The sequence below is a fragment of the Peromyscus leucopus genome, chromosome 14 (genome assembly GCF_004664715.2).
Source record: "Peromyscus leucopus breed LL Stock chromosome 14, UCI_PerLeu_2.1, whole genome shotgun sequence".
NCBI classification, from domain to species: Eukaryota; Metazoa; Chordata; class Mammalia; order Rodentia; family Cricetidae; genus Peromyscus; species Peromyscus leucopus.
This window is the reverse complement of record NC_051075.1, coordinates 41882245-41901898: the sequence shown is the minus strand read 5'-3', so window position 1 is coordinate 41901898 and position 19654 is coordinate 41882245. Positions and strand designations below refer to the sequence as shown.

General features: G+C 43.1%; 1 protein-coding gene and 2 pseudogenes across 1 annotated transcript in view; 1 reads left to right on the top strand and 2 right to left on the bottom strand.

Annotated features, from left to right (window-relative positions):
* Syt16 (synaptotagmin 16) overlaps positions 1 to 19654 on the bottom strand; it is a 265478-nt gene that overhangs the window by 135306 nt on the left and 110518 nt on the right. The gene's annotated exons all lie outside the window — the stretch shown is intronic.
* Positions 217 to 565, bottom strand: LOC114683730 (annotated as a pseudogene).
* On the top strand, positions 4688 to 5383 carry LOC114684752 (annotated as a pseudogene).

Genomic DNA, 19654 nt, shown 5'->3' with positions numbered 1-19654 from the left:
GTGAGGGTTCGTGTTTTTCTACCGGGCGGCATTCTCCAGACAAAAATGCGAGCCAGAGTCTACGGCTCGGTTTCCTGTGAAACTTTGAAGCTGTTCTTCTGTTTTCAGTTTTGCATTTTCTGTTTAAGGAAAGGGATTTTTTTTTTAAATTTACATTTATTAACTAACATCTTTACTTTTTTTTTCACAGATCCACTTTTGTTTATTTACTTTTCATTAGTTTAAATCCGGGAAGGGTACAGCATCACACGGATTCTGTGTCCAATGGCCTTTGCAGGAAGGTTGCTTCGGAATTTGGCACGAACCATGCCGCTGTTTCCATGGGCCCGGGTTACTTTTCCCCAGATCACTCTGGTTTTGTTCGGTTTGCCTCCAGGCGTCACTGTGTTGTTTTTTGCTTTATACACATAAGCACATCTCTTGCCCTAGGAGAATTCAGTTTCATCTCGAGCATAAACACCTTCAATTTTAAGAAGAGCTGTGTGCTCTGATTCCAGAGACCTCGCTTATAGCCAGCAAAAATGACCTTGCACCAAAGCTTTCCAGACATATTTGCCTTTTAGAAGTCCTATTCCCAGAAGGCCTCCACTGGCACCAAGAGGGCGCAAAGAGGGCGGCCAGAGGGTGGCCAGGTCCGCCTCCCTAACGTCTTTGCTTTGTGTGTGTGCTGCAGACGTGCAATTAGACACATATTTGCTGCGGGAGGGGCAAGGTCGGAAGTCAAAGGACAACTGTGTGAATCATTTCTCTCCTTCCACCACGTGACTAGTTGTAGAAATGAGGATTATAATTAACATGAGTGCTTGAAGTGATATTGTGTCCCCCAATATATTGTGCACCTTAATAAACTTATCTGGGGTCAGAGAACAGAACAGCCCCTAGATACAGAGGCCAGAAAATGGTGGCACACACGCCTTTAATCCTAGCCTTCTGGAGGCAGATATCTGCCTGGATCTCTGAGTTCAATGCCACACTGGAAATAGCCAGGCATGGTGACTCACACCTTTAATCTGAGGAAGTGATGGCAGGAAGCAGAAAGGTATATAAGGCGTGAAAACCGGGAACTAGAGCTGGTTAAGCTTTTAGGCTTCTAGCAGCAGTTCAGCTGAGATCCGTTCAGGTGAGGACTCAGAGGCTTCCAGTTTGAGGAAACAGGATCGGCTGAGAAGTTGGTGAGGTGAGGTTAGCTGTGGCCTATTCTGTCTGTCTGTGATCTTTCAGCGTTCACCCCAATACCTGGCTCTGGGTTTGTTTTTATTAATAATCCCTTTAATCTTGGCCACACCTCCTGCTGGAAGCCTACATAAGGACGATGGAAGAATGAACCCTTCTTGCCCTCATTTTATCAGCACATCTGTAGACGAATTTCTAAATGGTCTTATTAAATAAAAAAATATGGAGCCAAATATAGGGGTGAAAGCCTTAGATGAGGGAAACAGGGAAAGCCACCAGCCAACCTTACCTCACCAACTCTGCAGCTTCCAAACGCACATTACTTCCTGTCTTACCCACACCCTTATTGCCTTGCTGTTCTGCCCTTTTATTGGCTCTCTTAGCCCAGCTACCTCACTTCCTCTTCCTACGCAGCTCTGTCATTTTCTGTCTGTCTGTACAGACCTCCAGGCCTCTATGGTTGGTACTGAGATTAAAGGCATGTGTCACCACATGTGGCTCTGTTCCCTTAGTGTGGCCTTGAACACACAGAGATCCTGCCTGCTAAAGGATTAAGGACATGTGCTGCCTGACTTCTTGTTTATTTAAAATGGCTGGCCTTTTCCCCCTGATCTTCAGGCAAGCTTTATTTTTTAACATACAAATAAAATATCACTGCATTTCAGCACAAATAAAATATCACCCACACACATCCATTCCTTCACTGGCATTAGAGCCTGCCTCTTTGGGATTCCAGCATACACAGAAGACCAACTGAGACACCCAGCCTTGTGGGACTGAGCAACTACTAGATTCTTGGACTTTCTATTCACAGCTGGCCATTGTTGTATTAGTTGGACTGCAGCCTGTACGTTGGTCTAATAAATTCCCTTTATATATTTTTTCTCTCTCAGAGAGAGAGATTTGTTCCATAATTTCTGTGACTCTAGAGAACCCTGATTAATACAATATTCATTTTTCATATATTGTTCTTGAAGAACCAATGATCATTCTTATCTACCTTTTAAGTATCACGTCTTCACTGTCCTCTAGGCCCTGGCTAACTGTGTCCTTGCCTACTCCTTTCTGGACTTCTTCCAGATTTTCCAACAGGGACTTTTACTCCAGAGCCTGTGGTGGCCACCATCTTGCATGGCCATCACTCCTTTTCAGTGTAGAAAAGAAGGAAAAGTGGTGGATGCGAAGACCATCTTTCCAGGACATGCAGCAGTAGACAAGGACGGTTCCTGGCATCCGCTCCATGAGTCTCAGGTCAATTGCTGATGATCAGAAACTTATGATTTGGGATGCTCATTCAAACAATGCTTCTGAGCCAAGCCATTGGGTGTGTGAAGGAGTAAGTCTCTGACTCTTGTGCCTTCTCTTGTGCTCTTTACCTTCTGTTGGTTTTCCTTGTCTGACTTTGATGTGGTGGTTTTTGTTTTATCTCATGTATTTTATTTTGTTATGTTTTGTTCTTATCTCTTAGAAGCCTATGGTGATATTTTAATTGTGCTGAAATGTGATTTTATTTGTATGTTAATAAATAAAAGTTTGCCTGGAGATCAGAGGTCATTAGCGAGCCAGAAATAGAAGTCAGGTGGTGGTAGCCCATGCCCTTAATCCCAATCACATGGCAGGCAGAGTCTCTGTATGGTCAAGGACACAGCATGGTGACCCAAGTCTTTAATCCCAGTACCAACCATAGAGACCATGATCTTTATAGACAAGCAATGATGAGGAAGTCATGTGGCTGGGCTTAGAGCCAATGAGAAGGCAGAATAGGAAAGCAATAAAACACAAGACACACGGGAAGAAGGTCTCTCTCTCAGAGGAAGGACAGCAGTGAGTAGTAAGATAAGGTGGTCTTAGCTCTTTGCTAGTGCTCTGATTTCTTGGGCTTTTAACTCTGTTTTTGGCTCTGTGTTTCTTATTTAATAAGATCATTTAGAATTTCGTCTACAGAAGCCTGCTCTTTTCTAATAAGAGACAAAAGGGAAGTGGATCTAGGGAGGGAATGTGGGGAGAAACTGAGATGAGGAGAGGGAGGGGAAATTGTAATCAGGATCTATTGTATGAGAAAAGAATCTATTTTCAATAAAGGGGGCAAGAGAAGACTACACATTCCCCTTCCCCCATACATTTGGCTTGCTACTTGTATTTATTGAGCTGTTTCCATTATTCTTTTCCTTTCTGTGTGTGTGTGTGTGTGTGTGTGTGTGTGAGAGAGAGAGAGAGAGTGTGTGTGTGTGTGTGTGTGTGTGTGAGAGAGAGAGAGAGAGAGAGAGAGAGAGAGAGAGAGAGAGAGAGAGAGAGTGTGTGTGTGTGTGTGTGTGTGTTTAGTTTGGGACCACCAAGTTGAAAAGATCTATGTTTCCACCTGACAGCTGTACCACAGGTGAGCTGTCAAGTTGGGAGAGAATGAATTGCTAGCTTCTATTTGTGTTTAAAATGAAATTAACCCTTGATAAAAGTTGCTGATTTTAGGAATTAGTCCTTGACTGCTCTAGTGTGATGCCATCCCCATTTGGGTTGACCTGTCTCACCACTGAGACTGTTATTCTCTGTGACTGACTGTGTACATATTTATCATGGAATAAATTGCTTTTGTATCTATATTTTTAAAAGAGATGTGAACACAGTACACATGTAGGAAATTCCTCCCAAAATTTTAATCTTAATTTTTTGAAGTATGTATTTATAGTATATGAATTTTAATTAAAAAAAATAAGCTTAAAATTCCAAAAATACCATTTTTAGAAAGCCTGGAAGGAAGTATATAAGGAAAATCATTCTAGTTTTCTAAGATTTGTTATAAGTGATGATCTTTGTGTTTGAACATTCTGTAATTTTATTATTCAACATTTAAAATTATAAAGAGTTTAAATACTGTAAGAGTCATAAGACCTACCATCAGCACAGTGCTGCAGTTGATGCGCACCATTGAACACAGCAAGCCAAGAGTTCTGACAATGTAAGCCAAGGCAAGTCTGATGTCTCATTTAGGTCTACACAAAATTAGAAGCTTAGGAAGAAAAACCTTAAAGGCATTTTGCATCACATATATCATATCATAGTGAAGAACAAATATTCCATATATCATCTGCTATGGATGACAAGGACACATATGTCATGAAACTTAAGTGCCATCTGCAGAGTAACTCATCTAATTATTCCAGTAATTACTAAATTGGAAATCAGATGGCTGTGAAGTTCGGTCACATAGTTCATGGTGAAAACTTCCTCAAAGTTAGCTGTATCTCTGGCAAGCCCCTGGAAGGCTCCATCTGTTGGCTTTTAAGCAAGAGCCCAAGGAACCAGTAGAGCATAGAGGGAGAGAGAGAGAAGTCTCTTGTGTCGTAGTCTCTGGACGTTTATAAATTCCCTCCCATGGTCAACTAAAGCCATCTGACTCACAAGAGCTGGGGGAAAAAGAAAGTGAAAACAACATTTAACAGAAATAGTAAGGTTGAAACCAGAAATAACTGAAGAGTGACAACAGAAGAAAGATCAGAAGCTTCATTTCTCGGTGTAAACTTCCCCAGCACTACTCCAGGAAGCACGAGAAACCTCACTGAAAACAACAGAAAAGGAGAGACGCCCATGTCGGACGGCAGCTACCACAGGCTCTGAACTAAAAGTCCCTCGAATTCCCTGACTATTGGAAGAGCTGGAAGAAGGTCAGGAAGGAGTAGGCAAGAGCACAGTTGGCTGGGGTCTAGAGGACAGTGAAGACAGACGTGACACTTAAAAGAAAGACGGGGATGGCCATTGGCTCTTCAAGAACAATTTATGAAAAATGAACATAAGCCTTAAAATCAAATGCGGACCTACGTCTGCAGAAGCGCCTCGTCTGTAACATTTATAACAAAAGCCAACATGGGTGATGTGAATAGATCAAATGGAGTGGTAGACCGAAGAGCCACGGCAGTGCTGGCCACGTGGCACAATTCCCCCAGCATCGAAGTCATCCTACAGGAACTTCAGTGAGCAGTGATGTCAAAAAAGAACACGAGGCTGACGCAGCTGCCAAAGGGACAGCGTGACAGCAATTAGTCACCAGAGCCCCAGCCTCCTGTTCCCCCATCCAGCCCAACTCTTCATTTTCCACAAGAGTGCATTTTCTAGAGACATCTTTTAGGACCTCCAAGTCCTGGAGAGGAAGCTCACTCAGACTTCATCCTGAGATACCATAGTGATCCTAATTTCTTGACCATTTGAAATACCTGAGTTGTGCTATGTTGTGCTGAGTTGTGCTGACGAGTATAACCAATGTCCACCTACTTGAATCAAGAAGGCGTGCCCATCAGGAGTGGCCGGCACAACGAATGTAACTGTAAACAAGCACAAGACACATCACACAATCTCCTAATGCTGACTCCATCCTGCCCGGCAACCACCACCACCACATGGTGGGCCTTAGAGTGAACAGCCAGGCTTCAGGAAGCAGCCCATGAGACTACTTCTGGATTTGGGGTGCTTTGGCTGTACCCCTGCTTTCTTTCTTAAGTCTTTGGGTTTTTTTTTTTTTTTTTTTTTTTTTTTTGGTTTTTGGTTTGTTTGGTTTTTTTTTTTGGTTTTTTGGTTTTTTGGGGGTTTTTTTTGGTTTTTCGAGACAGGGTTTCTCTGTGTAGCTTTGCGCCTTTCCTGGAACTTGCTTTGGAGACCAGGCTGGCCTCGAACTCACAGAGATCCGCCTGCCTCTGCCTCCCAAGTGCTGGGATTAAAGGCGTGCGCCACCACCGCCCGCCTCTTTCTTAAGTCTTAAGTATTGCGCCTTCTCAGCCACGCCCCCGTCCTCATTCCTCTACTTCCACCCTAACTGAAGCTTGTAATCCTCCAATCCCTCTAAAATTGGCCTTCAGTGAAGAGTTTGGAGCTTACCATTTTTTTCTCCCCACCTTTATCAAGGGGCAATGTGCAGCATGATCCTAATTAGTCTTAGCAATAAAAACTAGGAGTCAAATATCAGGGTAATAACCTAATAGATCAGAGAAGCAAAGGAGCAGCCACTTGGGACTTCTTGCCTCTCCGGATCCTCAGACTGAAAAGTGGGGCTGGTGCTGAGATCCTGTCTCCACCCACATTATATTACTGTCTCCACTTCCCTAGTGCTGGGATTAAAGGCGTGCATCACCACTCCCTGGCTCTGTTTCTCTTTTAGACCGGTTCAGTCTTGTGTATCCCAGGGTGGCCTTGAACTCCTTATCTTCCTGCTTCCTCCTGCCACGTGCTGGGATTAAAGGTGTGTGCCACCAGCCAGATGGAGGTGGTACATCCCTTTAATCCCAGCACTCAAGAGGCAGAGCTGGGTGGGCCTCTGTGAGTTCAAGGCCAGCCCGGTCTACAGAGCGAGATCCAGGACAGGTGCCAAAACTACACAGAGAGACCCTGTCTCGAAAAACCATTTTAAAAAATGGTGTGTGCCACCACTGCCTGGCCTCTATGATTAACCAGTGTCTAACTCTGCCCTCTAATCTCCAGGCAAGCTTTATTTGTCAGAACACAAACAAATATCATACAACAGTTAATGCTTTCTCCCTCTTCCTCAACTCCCTTGGTGCCCATCACAACCTGACACTTTCTATGGCCCAAAAAAATCAAATGAGTTTCCAAGAACCAGGCCTCCCTCACTTAGCGCTGGCCACCATTCTGGAAAGGGGGTGACTGTTCCACCAGCTTTGAGCTCAGGTCTTGAGGTGAACAGAGTAGTCAAGGGGCTACTCAGACCTGGCAGAACTCAGGGTCCTTGGTGGTTACGCCTAGAGAAAGGCCACCCACGAAGTCCTAAGCACACATGGTTCTGGGTCAGTTTCTTTTCTACTCATCGCTTTGCTTTTACACACTGAAGAGATTTGCACAGGGTTCTCATGGTCACCCTGACGTGGAGCCGGAGAGCTGGAACACGAGGCCCTGACCCTACAGACTCTGGTTTCTGTGCTGCTCTTCAGGCCCTCAGCAGGGACCCCAAGGAGCTCTATGTCACAGCATTTTCTGATCAGTGGACCTGGCCTCCTGGCTCAGTGCCACATTGAGTTCAGGAGCACTAAATGCTGAAGTGTGGACACACACCAAAATAAAGACAATTCACATGGCAAAGAAAAAACAAAAGAAAAGAAGAGAAAGAGAGAAAGAAAGAAAGAAAGAAAGAAAGAAAGAAAGAAAGAGAGAAAGAGAGAAAGAGAGAGAGAAAGAAAGAAGGTGCTGAAGAGATGGCTAAATGGATAAAATACATAAGTTATATGTGGGGGACCGGCCCCCACACTTATTCACCCTAGGGACTCTTGAGGAAGGAGGGATAAGAGACTTAGAAATAAAGTGGCGAGAAACAGAGAGAAAACATAGGATAGACTCGAGTGGACCTGGATCCTTATCCACCATCCCAGAACTTTATTCCAAAGGTCTATTTATAACAATGCCAAAGGGTGGAGCAAAAGACCTCCCCCTTGCTAGTTACAGTCAAGTGTAGATCCTTACAAACACCTGGTCCCCAGGCCCATGGTCCAATCAATCTCTTATGCAGTTCTGCTGGGTACAGCCTCTAGGAACCTAGTGGGCTCCAACAGTTACACAAGCATGAAGACCTGAGTTTGATCCCCAAAGGGCTTGGAAAAGTGGGGGCGGGGCTGTCCACACCTGTGACTCCAGTCCTAGGCAGATGCAAGAAGACTGCTGGCAAGGTCCAGTGAGAGACCCTGGCTCAAAGAACAAGGTGGAAAAATAGAGAAAGAAAACTAAAGTCAACGCCTGACCTCCACATGTGGACACACGGATAAGTATACCTTCATACACAACATGCAAGCATATGTACACATGAGAGAGAGAGAGAGAGAGAGAGAGAGAGAGAGAGAGAGAGAGAGTGAGAGAGAGAGAGAGAGAGAGAGAGAGAGAGAGAGAGAGAGAGAGAGAGAGAGCAAGCACAGGTTAAATAAACCACTTAAGAATTCTTATCAAGGGGCTGGAGAGATGGCTCAGCAGTTAAGAGCACTGACTGCTCTTCCAGAGGACCCAGGTTCAGTTCTCAGCACCCACGTGGCAGCTCGCAACTGTCTATAACTCCAGTTCCAGGGGACCTGAAACCCATAGCAAAACACTAATGCACATAAAATAAATTTAAAAAAAAAGAAAAAACAATGAAAAATGTTCTGTTTTTAAAAAAGACAGAATTCCTATCAAATAAGAGCTATAATTCCCACTCTTTCCCCTATACAATACTTCTATAATAAAAAAAATAAATAAACATACATTATCTTTGATATTTGAAAGCATATTGTGTTGTGGTTCTAAATTTGGGCATAATTAAATAGTATATACTCAATAGTCTTATAGATAAACGATAATTTTAGAATTGTGAAATATTTCATACATGTAGACTTGCGTACACACTTGTGTCCACACACTGTGAGGAAGTGTATATTTCATACATGTAGACATGCGTACACACTTGTGTCCACACACTGTGAGGAAGTGTGCGGCCCCACCTAAACCTTGGTCCTAGGAATAGCTAACAAGTATAAGTTAACTACGTGTTCAAACAAATTCTTTGGAAGTAAAAAATAGACTTTTCAAAAAATAGGGGAGAAGGAATGGCTTAATGAAACCTAAGTGAGATTTTAACATGTTCCAAAATAAAACACAGCAACATATGGAGTCACTAGCAACCAATCATCTCTCAAAACACTTGAGAATGCATTTGGGGGCCGCATAGAGTGCTATCTTTAATATAGTAATATATGTGTTGAAATGTGTCCATCTTCTTCTGAAAATTAAGTGGTCTAACCTATCTGATTTACATGTCCAAATACAAATTCTCACTTAGCTTACACACACACACACACACACACATACATACACACACACACACACACACACACACTTCTACAAGTCAAGACTCATCAAGCAAGCTCGATCACTTTGTCCTTAATGCTCAAGGATAAGTTTGGAAGTAACACTTGAAAATGGCAGAAAGGTACCAATGTACCCCACAAATGGAAGCTCTGAGGTTTGGGGACTTTCCTCCATGGTCTGAGTTCCCCTAGACACTGTGACAGCTCTCTACTGGCCCAGACTTCCTTCATCTTCCCAGAAGGAAAAGATAGAAAAGATGCTCAAGGGATTAGGTTATTCTGCCAGTTTTTAAAGCCACTGCCAACATTTCTAGACTGTCAGTATCTTATTAGCATGTTCTTGTAGCCGAATTTAATTGAGCAATATATTGGCCTTGTACAATTTAGCCTTTGCAAAGAAACCTGAATAGTTAGCACGGGGTGATTGTATTTATTACCATCTGATATTATTCAGCTTAATAGAATTCCATGATAAAACTGGGAACATATGCCCAATAAAAACATATCTTATGAAAACCTTAGAGCTTATATAGTTATATGATGTGAGTGGGATGTTTTTTGTTTCTTTGAAAGTAGATTTTTTTTTCATACAATATATTCTGATAATGGTTTCTCCTCCCCCAACTTATCCCAAATCCTCTGTACCTCCCCACCCACTCAAATTCTCTCTCTCTCTCTCTCTCTCTCTCTCTCTCTCTCTCTCATTGAAAAACAAACAAGCATCTAAAAAATGTAAATAAAATGAAATAAAAACAAACCAGAATTGGACAAAACAACCAAACAGGAAAAAGAGAAAGCCAAAGAAAGAGCACAAGAAACACATGCAGACAGAGAGACAGATGAGACACACATTCATACACACAGGATCCCATAAAAACCCAAAATCAGAAACCATAATATATAAGCAAAAGACCTGTAAGGTTTAAAAAAATGCCCAAAGCATTGTGAGACAAAATACATATACACACATACATACATACATACATACATACATACATACATACATACTCCCAAAATACCACGGAGTATTGTTTGTGTTGGCCATCTACTGCTGGGCATGAGGACTGCCCCTAAGAGTGGTTTGTTTCCCCAGTGAGACTCTGTAGAAGAAAACTAATAGCAAGTGGTTATCAATTGGAAATAGCTTCCAGGTTAGGGACAGGGGCCTGTGTTAACTTCACTCAGTACTAAGGCTCCATCTGGCTTAGACCAGTGCAGGCCCTGTGCATGCTGCCTCAGTCTCTGTGAGTTCGTATCTGCATAGGCCTTGTTTCCTTGGTGTCCTCCATCCCCACTGGCTAATAACAATCTTTCTGCCTCCTCTTCCTCAGGGCTCCCTGAGTCTTGAGGGGAAGGACCTGATGGAGATATCCTATCTAGGACAGAATGTTCCAAGGTCTCGCACTCTCTGCACATTGTCCAGCTGTGGGTCTCTGTACTTGTTGGGATGGCTTTTTAGATCAATTGGGGCAATTTAATTTTCAAATAGATAGATAGAAGTAGATAGATTCATCTACTTCAGATGAATAAAATATCTTAGGAGAATAATATTCAACTTTCTTCAACACTCCAAAACAAATGCATTTGGAGAACATTTGGAGTGAATTTAATTTTGATTTGTTTATGACTTCTTTATTTTTCAACTCACAGAAGACTACCCACACAGAGAGACTGAAATTTTAACAGAATTGTTTGAAACTAATCCAATCCCTTTTTGGAAAAAAAAAAATTAAGCCATTTTCTTGCATCCTAAAGCAATTAAATACTTTAATGATTATTATGAAATGCTTCATTTTTAAAGTTTTGCCCACCCACAAAAAATAATATATAGGGTTAAATGTTCAAGGCTATTGTGAAGTAGAGAATGAGACATCTAGATATGGAATATTTAAAGGCATTTCAACTTCTAATTTCATGTACAACACATTTTCTTGTATTCAGAAAGTTACCTGTAAGTTCATCTTGTTGCTCAGAATTTGTTAGTTGCAAACATCAAAATCTATTGATACTTCATCCAAAAGCAAAGCTGTATAACCCAACACTAAAATCAAGTATCTAGTGTTAGCATCCCTTCCTAAGGCCCAGACCATATGACAGCCACTTAGGTAACAATGCAACAAAACTGTCATGATTTTCAAATAAAACAGGCACTTTTCATACTATTGGACCTTAGCAGGAGTGCCTCCCTATAAGGCAGCTCCTCTAGATGGATTTCTGGGTGGGGGAAAAAAGCCTCTCCCAAAGCAGATGGGGGAGTCTAATCAATTCTCAGATTTCTCTACTCTAAGTATTTACTGGTTCTTTTTAATTACAAAAAGAAAAAAAAAGACACCATAAATTGTCTGTTTTACTGTCTGTGCTAATTTCATTTCATTATATCCTTGGAGTAAGCTATTATTTTCCCACTGGTTCCCATGGCATTTTTCATTATCAGTTGCTAATTGTCTAGCATTCACATCGGAATGTGAACCAAGTAGGTTGCTGCGTGGGCTGAAGTTCTAGAGGAAGCTGAGCAGCGATAGGATTCAGCATTGTTATTATTGTGGCACATTAGAAAATTTCCACCCACTTACATGCCCACATCGCTCTACTGCACAGCATCCATACCCAGAGGGGCCGTGCACTGAAGCATGGAAGGCCATCTGGACCAGGCATCCCACTTGGTGATTATCATTGCACACCAAGGGACGATTATACATTGGGTCTGGTGGGTACAGCTGTGAAGCCAGAGGTCTGGCTCCACTTGGCATTCGCGAGCGCTGATCTTCTAACACAACTATGACAGATCTATTTAAGAGGTCCCTTGATCCCCAACCTTGAGTAGAAATACCTGACTCAGCCAAAGGATACCTTCAAACTGCCCCCCCCCCCCCACCTCCCCCCGTTACATTGTCAGATTGATGCCAATTCAGAGAGCCAACCAATTCTTGAGATGTGAACAGGTTGGAGGTTTTTAAATATATTTTGACATGAAGTGATTCTTAAAGTTATTCCCAATGGAAACTTCCCCTTAACTTGCTGGTTGTGCAATTTGAAGACTCTCCCAAAACAATGTAGGCTATTGCTATTGCCCTTGGTTTCCTCCCAGAACCAGGACATTAAGAACTTATTTCTGAAGATACCCCATACATCAGACACAAGCATTGGAGGAATCAAACTCAAACTGACCTGGAAGCCTCCTACCTGAGGACTAGCTCTCATAGTATCCAATAGTGCTATGCAAGCTCTCAAGGGAGAGAAGAAATCAACAGTCCTACCCAGCTGTAAAGTCTATAAACCACAAAAAATAACCAGCATGGCAATATATCCCTATGGTACAATAGTGGCATTTGTATCTTGGGGGCAACCAACAGCCATCTTGCTGGACTTAAATCCCACTTGACAGAAGGGAATTATTCCTGGTACTATAAACCTATAAGCCAGTTACTCATGGGTGAAGGTCATAGACCCTAGAAAAGAACCTACTATTGACACTTTCCTAAACCAGTATAATTCCCAACTGCCTCCTAAATACTTGCACTACATCCACAGTTAGGTGTGCCCCTCACCTCTCACCCAACCCCAACCACAATAACATAACATCTACAACATAACCCCATACACCTAAGTCTAGGGAACATCACCGTGGTAGGAAAAGACTACAGGAGCCAGAGGACTGGGACATCTGCTGAGAAGTAGTGTCTACCATATATGACAGACGCTGTACCCAAGACCTCCCCAAAGTGCTGTCACCTATGCAAGTCCTGCCTGCACAATGACAACACCAGTCCCCATGCCAGTGTGAATGGAGGAAATTTCACAAGGCTCTGCTCCTAAAGAAGAGCTGTAAGCAACTAATGGCTTCTGAAAGAGGGAAATCAGTATTATCCAGGGTTACCCCTGAAGGTTTATCCAATCCAAGTGGTCACCCCCTAAACACATACACACATGAGAAACACCGAATGGACTCAGCAGGCTATATTTATATGAACACATGCACATATATGTAACAATTTTTTAAAGAAGAGGTAATGAATTCCGGAGGGACAGCGGGGAGAAGGTAGGGTGGGAATTGTGTAACTACCATATTAATGCATGGAATTTTCAAGGTTAAAAAAAATATTCAGTCTAAAAAATTATTCACAATGGATCCCAGCTGGATCTTGGTGGCTAATTATATTTATCTTTATGGATTCAAAAAGTGCAAAACAAAAATCTGTTAGACGAGTCCAAACAACGAGTGTAGGATCAAGGAGTTGTCCGAGTCCCTTCATCACATGGCAGAAGGTAGTGTGTTTATTCGTGTACTTTGAAGGCCCTGCATTGCCGAGTCACAAGAAACCAAGCTCTAATTGTAGCACACGGGGTGCTGATCACTTGCAGCCGCCGAAAACCATGCCTTTCTTTGAGAGGTGAACCAAGATCCTTTCAGATACTGTAAAACATGAAAGGAGCTAGTGGACGTCTCCAAGCAACATCCTCGGAAACCACCACCGTCCAATTCCATCCCAGGCCTTTACAGTTGAAGATGAGGATATTTAAAATTCCCACAGAAGTGCTCAATGTGTGAACTGGCTCCCTCCAATTAAACCAATGCAGCGTTACAAAGCTCAGAGTTCAATTAATTCATCCTCGTTTTCAAAAGTCCTCTGAAACCTCACATGTCTCCATCAATCTGTTCTCACCGGGCAGACTAAATGACACTGTCCTTTGCACATGGGCATGTCTTTACACAAAGATCAGTATGTTTCCTCATTGTTGGTTTAACCCATGGGTGGCTTCCTCTTTACTCCTCATCACATTCTTGACGCTTTGTTTAAAGAGAGCTGAAATCTCTGTTAGTTTAAATAAATGAGAAAGAATAACCCATAAGGTTTTCCTTTCTTTTAGATTAATTGATCCGTAGTCTCCCCATCAGTGAATGGTCGCTGAATTAGACAGGAGAAGACAAGCCCCTCAGGACTTCTTCAGAAAACAGAACCCTTGTTCTTGCTGGCTCTGCCACTTAATGGCTCTGCTACCCTTGCCCTGTGTGGTTTTAGGTCCATCAGTGGTTCCAGGCCTGCAGCCAATGACCGAATGCACAGGCTACGAAAACTATTACGTTTAAAAGCATAAGTAGCAGGCCTGGCAACACAGGAGCAGGGCTGAGGCTGAGCCTGGCTTCCCCATACATTCTGAGGGTGCTCGTTTTCCCCACACTCCACTGTTTCTCCCTAAAGGCCTCTCCCACAACATTGCAGAATCTTCAAAGCAATGCCCTCCTCCTCCCCAACCTCACCAAATGAGGATGCCAAAGTGCGCCCCCTGTGATTGACAGCTGGCAGCATCCGTTCTAATGTTTATGATAGCTGAGGTCACTGCTCTGCCAAGGAATCCCTTTCTTCTTCATCTGTGTCTTTTTAGCAGACATTCTTCCTCACAAAGAGAGCCTACGTCAGTCCTGTGAGTCTCCCATGACAGCTCTGTGCCTCCCAGATTTCTTTCTCTCACCTAAACAACAGTAGCCTTCTAGTTTTCTTGCTCGTCCCCCACAGAATAGGACCTTGTCCTTAACAACTTTAGGGCTTGAAAAGAAAGATAAGTGAGGTGTTTGGAAAAATGGCCTTTGTAGCCTCTTCATCCATCCATCCATCCATCCATCCATCCATCCATCCATCCATCCATCCATCCGGTGGTACTGAGGTTGCACATGTGAAGTAAGCATTCTACCACTGAGCTACATGCCCTGGCCCCACCCCCAACCCCATGCCTGTTTCTCTGAATGTTCTCTGCAAATTCCCACAGCCAGCAGCTCTGTAGGATGCCTGGACAATAAAATGCAGAACCCAGCAACAGAAAAACATTACTTGAGAGCATTCGGCCTTCAAACTAATTTCTATTCGGTAGGGACCAAGGGGACTGTGAGCATCTAAACATGCTGCTGCTGAAGCCTCTGAGGGGAGGAAACAGAGAGCCACAGCATCCTGTAACACAGGCGAGTCAGACCGAAACTTTCCAGAGTGGATGAAAAGACTTCAAAACATTCTCTCGTATCCCCCCCACCACCACCACCGCTAATCTAGGAAAGGACTCGCTAAAAAGCATCATTTCAAAAGCAAAAATATTCAGTGCATGTCTTCCCTGAGACTGCAACCATCTAAACCCCTGCTGAGGTTCTCTTCCCACTGTGAGGAGAAAAATGAAACAAGAAATGTATTTCTCTAGCTTTCTCACGTCTTTCCAGTATGCTTTCATTATTGAAATCTAGTGGAGGCCCATTTTGGTAAGCCCACTGATAGTTCCACTGGAGAGGGTAGAGATTGAAAACAGCCTGTTCTTGAACCAACTTGAGATGACTTCTTCAATAATTCATCCATGTATTGGGCATCCACTCATGATGTCTGACCTCAAGAAGTTTAATAAAGATTTTCACAGAGGACTCCATTCATGCAACATTTATGCCACATTCAACAAGACTTGCAAAAGAATTCTTACTATGTGACTTAGCAAGAATCACTCCTGAACTTAGTTTTAAAACACCCCATTATCTACATCTGTAAGTACCGTCTTGTTAACTCTGCAATAAAAATAAGACCAAAATCTGAATATGGATATTAAAGATGCCAAAGAAATTGGTGGAATATATTGCCTTCTTACAATTTGACAAAAAATAAAACAGCATATTCTGCCAATTTCTAATCATCTCTAATATTGATAAATAAGTTAGTTTAATTAATGAGAAATATTTTTATATATGGCCAAAAAAAGCCTTACTAACAAAGACAAAAAAACAAAACAAAAAAAACCCCTCCAGATATTCTCCAAAGTGCTTGATGTGTCTTAAAGTCTTAAAATATCATTTTTAATATGAAATCATTTCAGTTGTCCACCAACTAGAAATTAAGATCTTAGCCCCTACTTCCTTGCAGCCGAGATATGAGAACTTGATGTATGGAAGGAGCAAATTGTACTGGGAAATGATGACGGGGTGTACACATGGGGGCAAAGAATCTGGACAGGAAGGTTGTAAGAAAACGAGCCACAGGAGTAAAAAGAAAAGAGAGGTTCTGTTTGGCCAGGTAAAGGAAAGGGGGGCTTTGAAGTGGGAGGGTCCAGTGAGAGGCACTAAACAAGAGAATTCAGGATCCCACAAAGCCACTTTGAATTAGGAGAGCCCCAGTTCACAAGGAAGAATGGGCAGGTTAGGAATGAGGGTTACAGAAACAATAGCTACCATTCACCAAGGCCAAGACCAGCCTGAAGAGGGAGGGCAAAGGTAGGAGTCTAAATAACTACTGAACTCAGTAGGAGATGGTGCCTTGCTAGGAGAACCGTGGCTCTTGAAGCCCTTGGAGGTCTTGTGATGACGGTATCTCACCATGGGTCACGAAGTTACAGGTGACAACTAGGGAGTTCTTTAGCAGGTGCCAGCCCAAGGCAGGCCGCAGGACAAGGAAAGATGTTGGTATTTGCACAATATAACTGAGGTCAGGAACCTGTTCAATAATGTCAGAAAGGCAGACACAGACATCCTCCTTGTCTGTATCAATGCTATGATGTGTCCAGACTGAGATGTTATGGAAATGTACTACTCAACCTCCTGCCTCCCAAATGGCAGTCATCAGCAGGAGAATGGGGCAAATGTTGTGGTCAATCCAGGAACCAGGAAGGAGAAACCCATCTCTGTTCAAGCAGATGTGGCAGCCCTACCCGAAGTCGAGTAAAACTTACAGACCTTGTCAACCATTCTGGTTCTCAGACTGAGCTGGGGACAGCTGGTCTAATGAGGATTCCAGGGAAGCCTGCCTACCCCTGCATGGGTTACAAACAGAAAACCCAGTAGGGGAGAAACCGAGAATGAGCCAAGCAGGAACAGAATCTCCAGGGAAGCTATGCAGAACAAAGGCAAGCAGCATCATAATTATTATATTTTGCACTTACTTGGCATTTGCTATGTGCCAGGTCCTTTACGCTCATTTAAGTCTAACAATGGTCCCGTGAAATTGAAATTATTATCATCATCACTTAACAGATGAGACAAAGCTGAGCCGTAGAAAATGAGAGAAACGCCCACCGTCACAAGGTAGTAAGTGTCAGAGGCAGGATTTGACCCCAGCAGTCTAGCTGGAGTCCTCCATTGAATCATTCTGCTAGCCTGCCACTTGCAATGGAACTTCTCTGACACGAGAATGTAATAGATTTAGCAACCAGAAGCACAACAATTTTGGTCTGAAGTCTGAAGAGTAAACAAGAACACAGAATGTCATGAGGACCACGGACACCAATTTGAGCCAAACAGATGGAAATAGAAAAAAAAAAAAGGAAATAAAAGGGATATCTCCTCAAAGGTCAAAGTTAAATTCAAAAATATTTGCTGACCCTGAAAAAAGAGTAATACATATTAAACAAACAAAAGCTATGTGGTTGCACTTTGCTGCATGCATCCGTTTATTATGTATGTTCTCAGCCTGAGATTTCCTCCCATGGAGATAAAAATTACCATTGCGCATAAGCAGATGACTGCAATAAATATGGTAAGGAACTAGCATTTCCAGAAAGGTTTTTTTTAAAGAAAGAGAGAAAGGCTGCTAATTCTAAGATTGGGAGCTGAAAAGCCCCCAAATGACATCAGCCTAAATACTCCTAGAAAAGGAATGACAGGAAGCTGGCTCCTGGAACTTTCTCTTCGGAGGTGACTCATTTCATCAGCGGGGACAGGAGTGAGGCAGAGCGTGCAGGGGCTTGTCAGGAGGGTTGGGGGAGGAGGGGAAACCTGGCTTCTATTCTGCTCTACATCTTTTTCCCCTTTGATGCTATTACAACCCGGGTTTTGCCCTGTCCCCTCCCCAGTCCGGATGTGCGAGTCCTAACCCCCAGTACTTTGGATCGTAACCATATTTAGACATACCATCTGCTGAGAAATAAGATAAACTGAGTTCTTAAGAATGGAGCCACATCCAACTCAACTGCTGTCTTTATAACAAGAAGAAATTTGGCCACAGGCATGGGCATGTAGGAAGAAAGCCCCTCCCAAGACAAAGGCAGATGACCACCTATGTATGACAATGAGGAAGAATCAGAGCAGCCCTGGATCTCAGCTGCCTCCCTGCAGACCAGCTGCTGTTTACACTTCACAGGCAATGGTATTTGTTACAGCAGCCTAGCCGACTAACACAGCTGCACGCTTTGAACTACAGATGTAGATCAGAGAATCACTTGCTGTCTCGTTGACTAAATATGTATGTATGTCTCCCAATCCTAAAACAGACACAATCGGTGCTTGGAAGAGATCACACGCCACTCCCAGAGCTGGGAAGAGAAAAATGATGCAAGACTTCCCAGGTTTCTGCAACAAAGTTGAACAGTGAGGGCCTCTGTTCAAAACCGTACTCTGTTCCTTGTGAATCAACACAAGATGCCTTCAGATTCTCTCTGTTGCTTGCCCGCTCTACCCCATAAGTTCAGCCTTCTGCATACTACACCCGATCCATCTCCTGCCAAGTATGCCTTCTCCTGTCACTCCTCAGCTGAGGCTAATTGTTCCTCGTTAGCTACAAGATCAAACCCATCGAGTCTTCATTTACGGTATCTAATTTTAACCCAAAGCAGCCTCCCTCATCATGGCTTTCTGCTCCCATGGGAATCTCCCAGTTTAACAGTTAGTATGTTCAACTCACTGCCTCTGCACAGAGCGATTACATAGCCATGGCTAAGCCCATGGGCCTCTAATCCAGCCCCTCCCCAGGAGAACCCTCCTAGTTAAATGCTACCTCAAGTCCCCCTCTTACATGATTTTTTTCCCATTCAGCTCTCAAAGGGGACTATACAGCATCTCCAAAAACCTTAGTTTAAGCATTTAATACCTGGAAAACTGGGTAGGAATGTAATAGTTAAAGGTTTTGTCCTTTGAGAAAGCCTTCAATAGTCCTCATACCCTGCCTCCCTACCTCCCATCATACACCATGTCTATGATAGTCTGGATAGCACACCATTCAGGAAACAGTAGGGGATGGCCTAAGAATCAAAGGGTATGAAAAGAGAACCTACAGCAAGTCATATTCTGTTTGAGCATTGTCTTAATGTTTCCTTTATCCTTAGGTAAGTAACTGAGAACGTAAACTAACTTAGCAGTTAGTTCAGGCGTGTGCTGTCTCTTCCTTTCTTAAATTGGATCGACTATGGAGTAACAGAAAAGGCATGAGTTGAAAGCTAAAATAGGCACTCCTCACCGGAAGGTACATTCCTTGAAGGATAGCTGTATGTCGTGCTGATGGCCTGCTGTCTACGTGGAAGAATTCTCAGCGACATGAAAGAATTCTGTGCCTGAACATGAACATGTGATGTTTTCCTGGGAGAAGGTCCCATTCTTTCCTTTTGCAGCTGAAACTTAAGAAGCCCGAAAGCTACACTGTACAGGGAAATCTGGTACCTAAGTCAGACTTGGGTTTCTGCTCTTGAAGCAATAATCACTTGCTCTTCCTAGGAAAGGCTAAAAAGATGTTCTGTCCATCTGAAGCCGTTGTGACAGTTACCCTGGCTGGTCCTGAAGTCATCTGAGACTGTGTCAGCAAAGTCTTCAGTGATCTCAAGAACAAAGGAGACCTGACATGGCTCTCAGTTGACAACTGATTAACAGGATCTCAAAACGAAGCCAGTTCCTCTCTGTCAAGGGACTTTCATTCAGAACTGGCAAT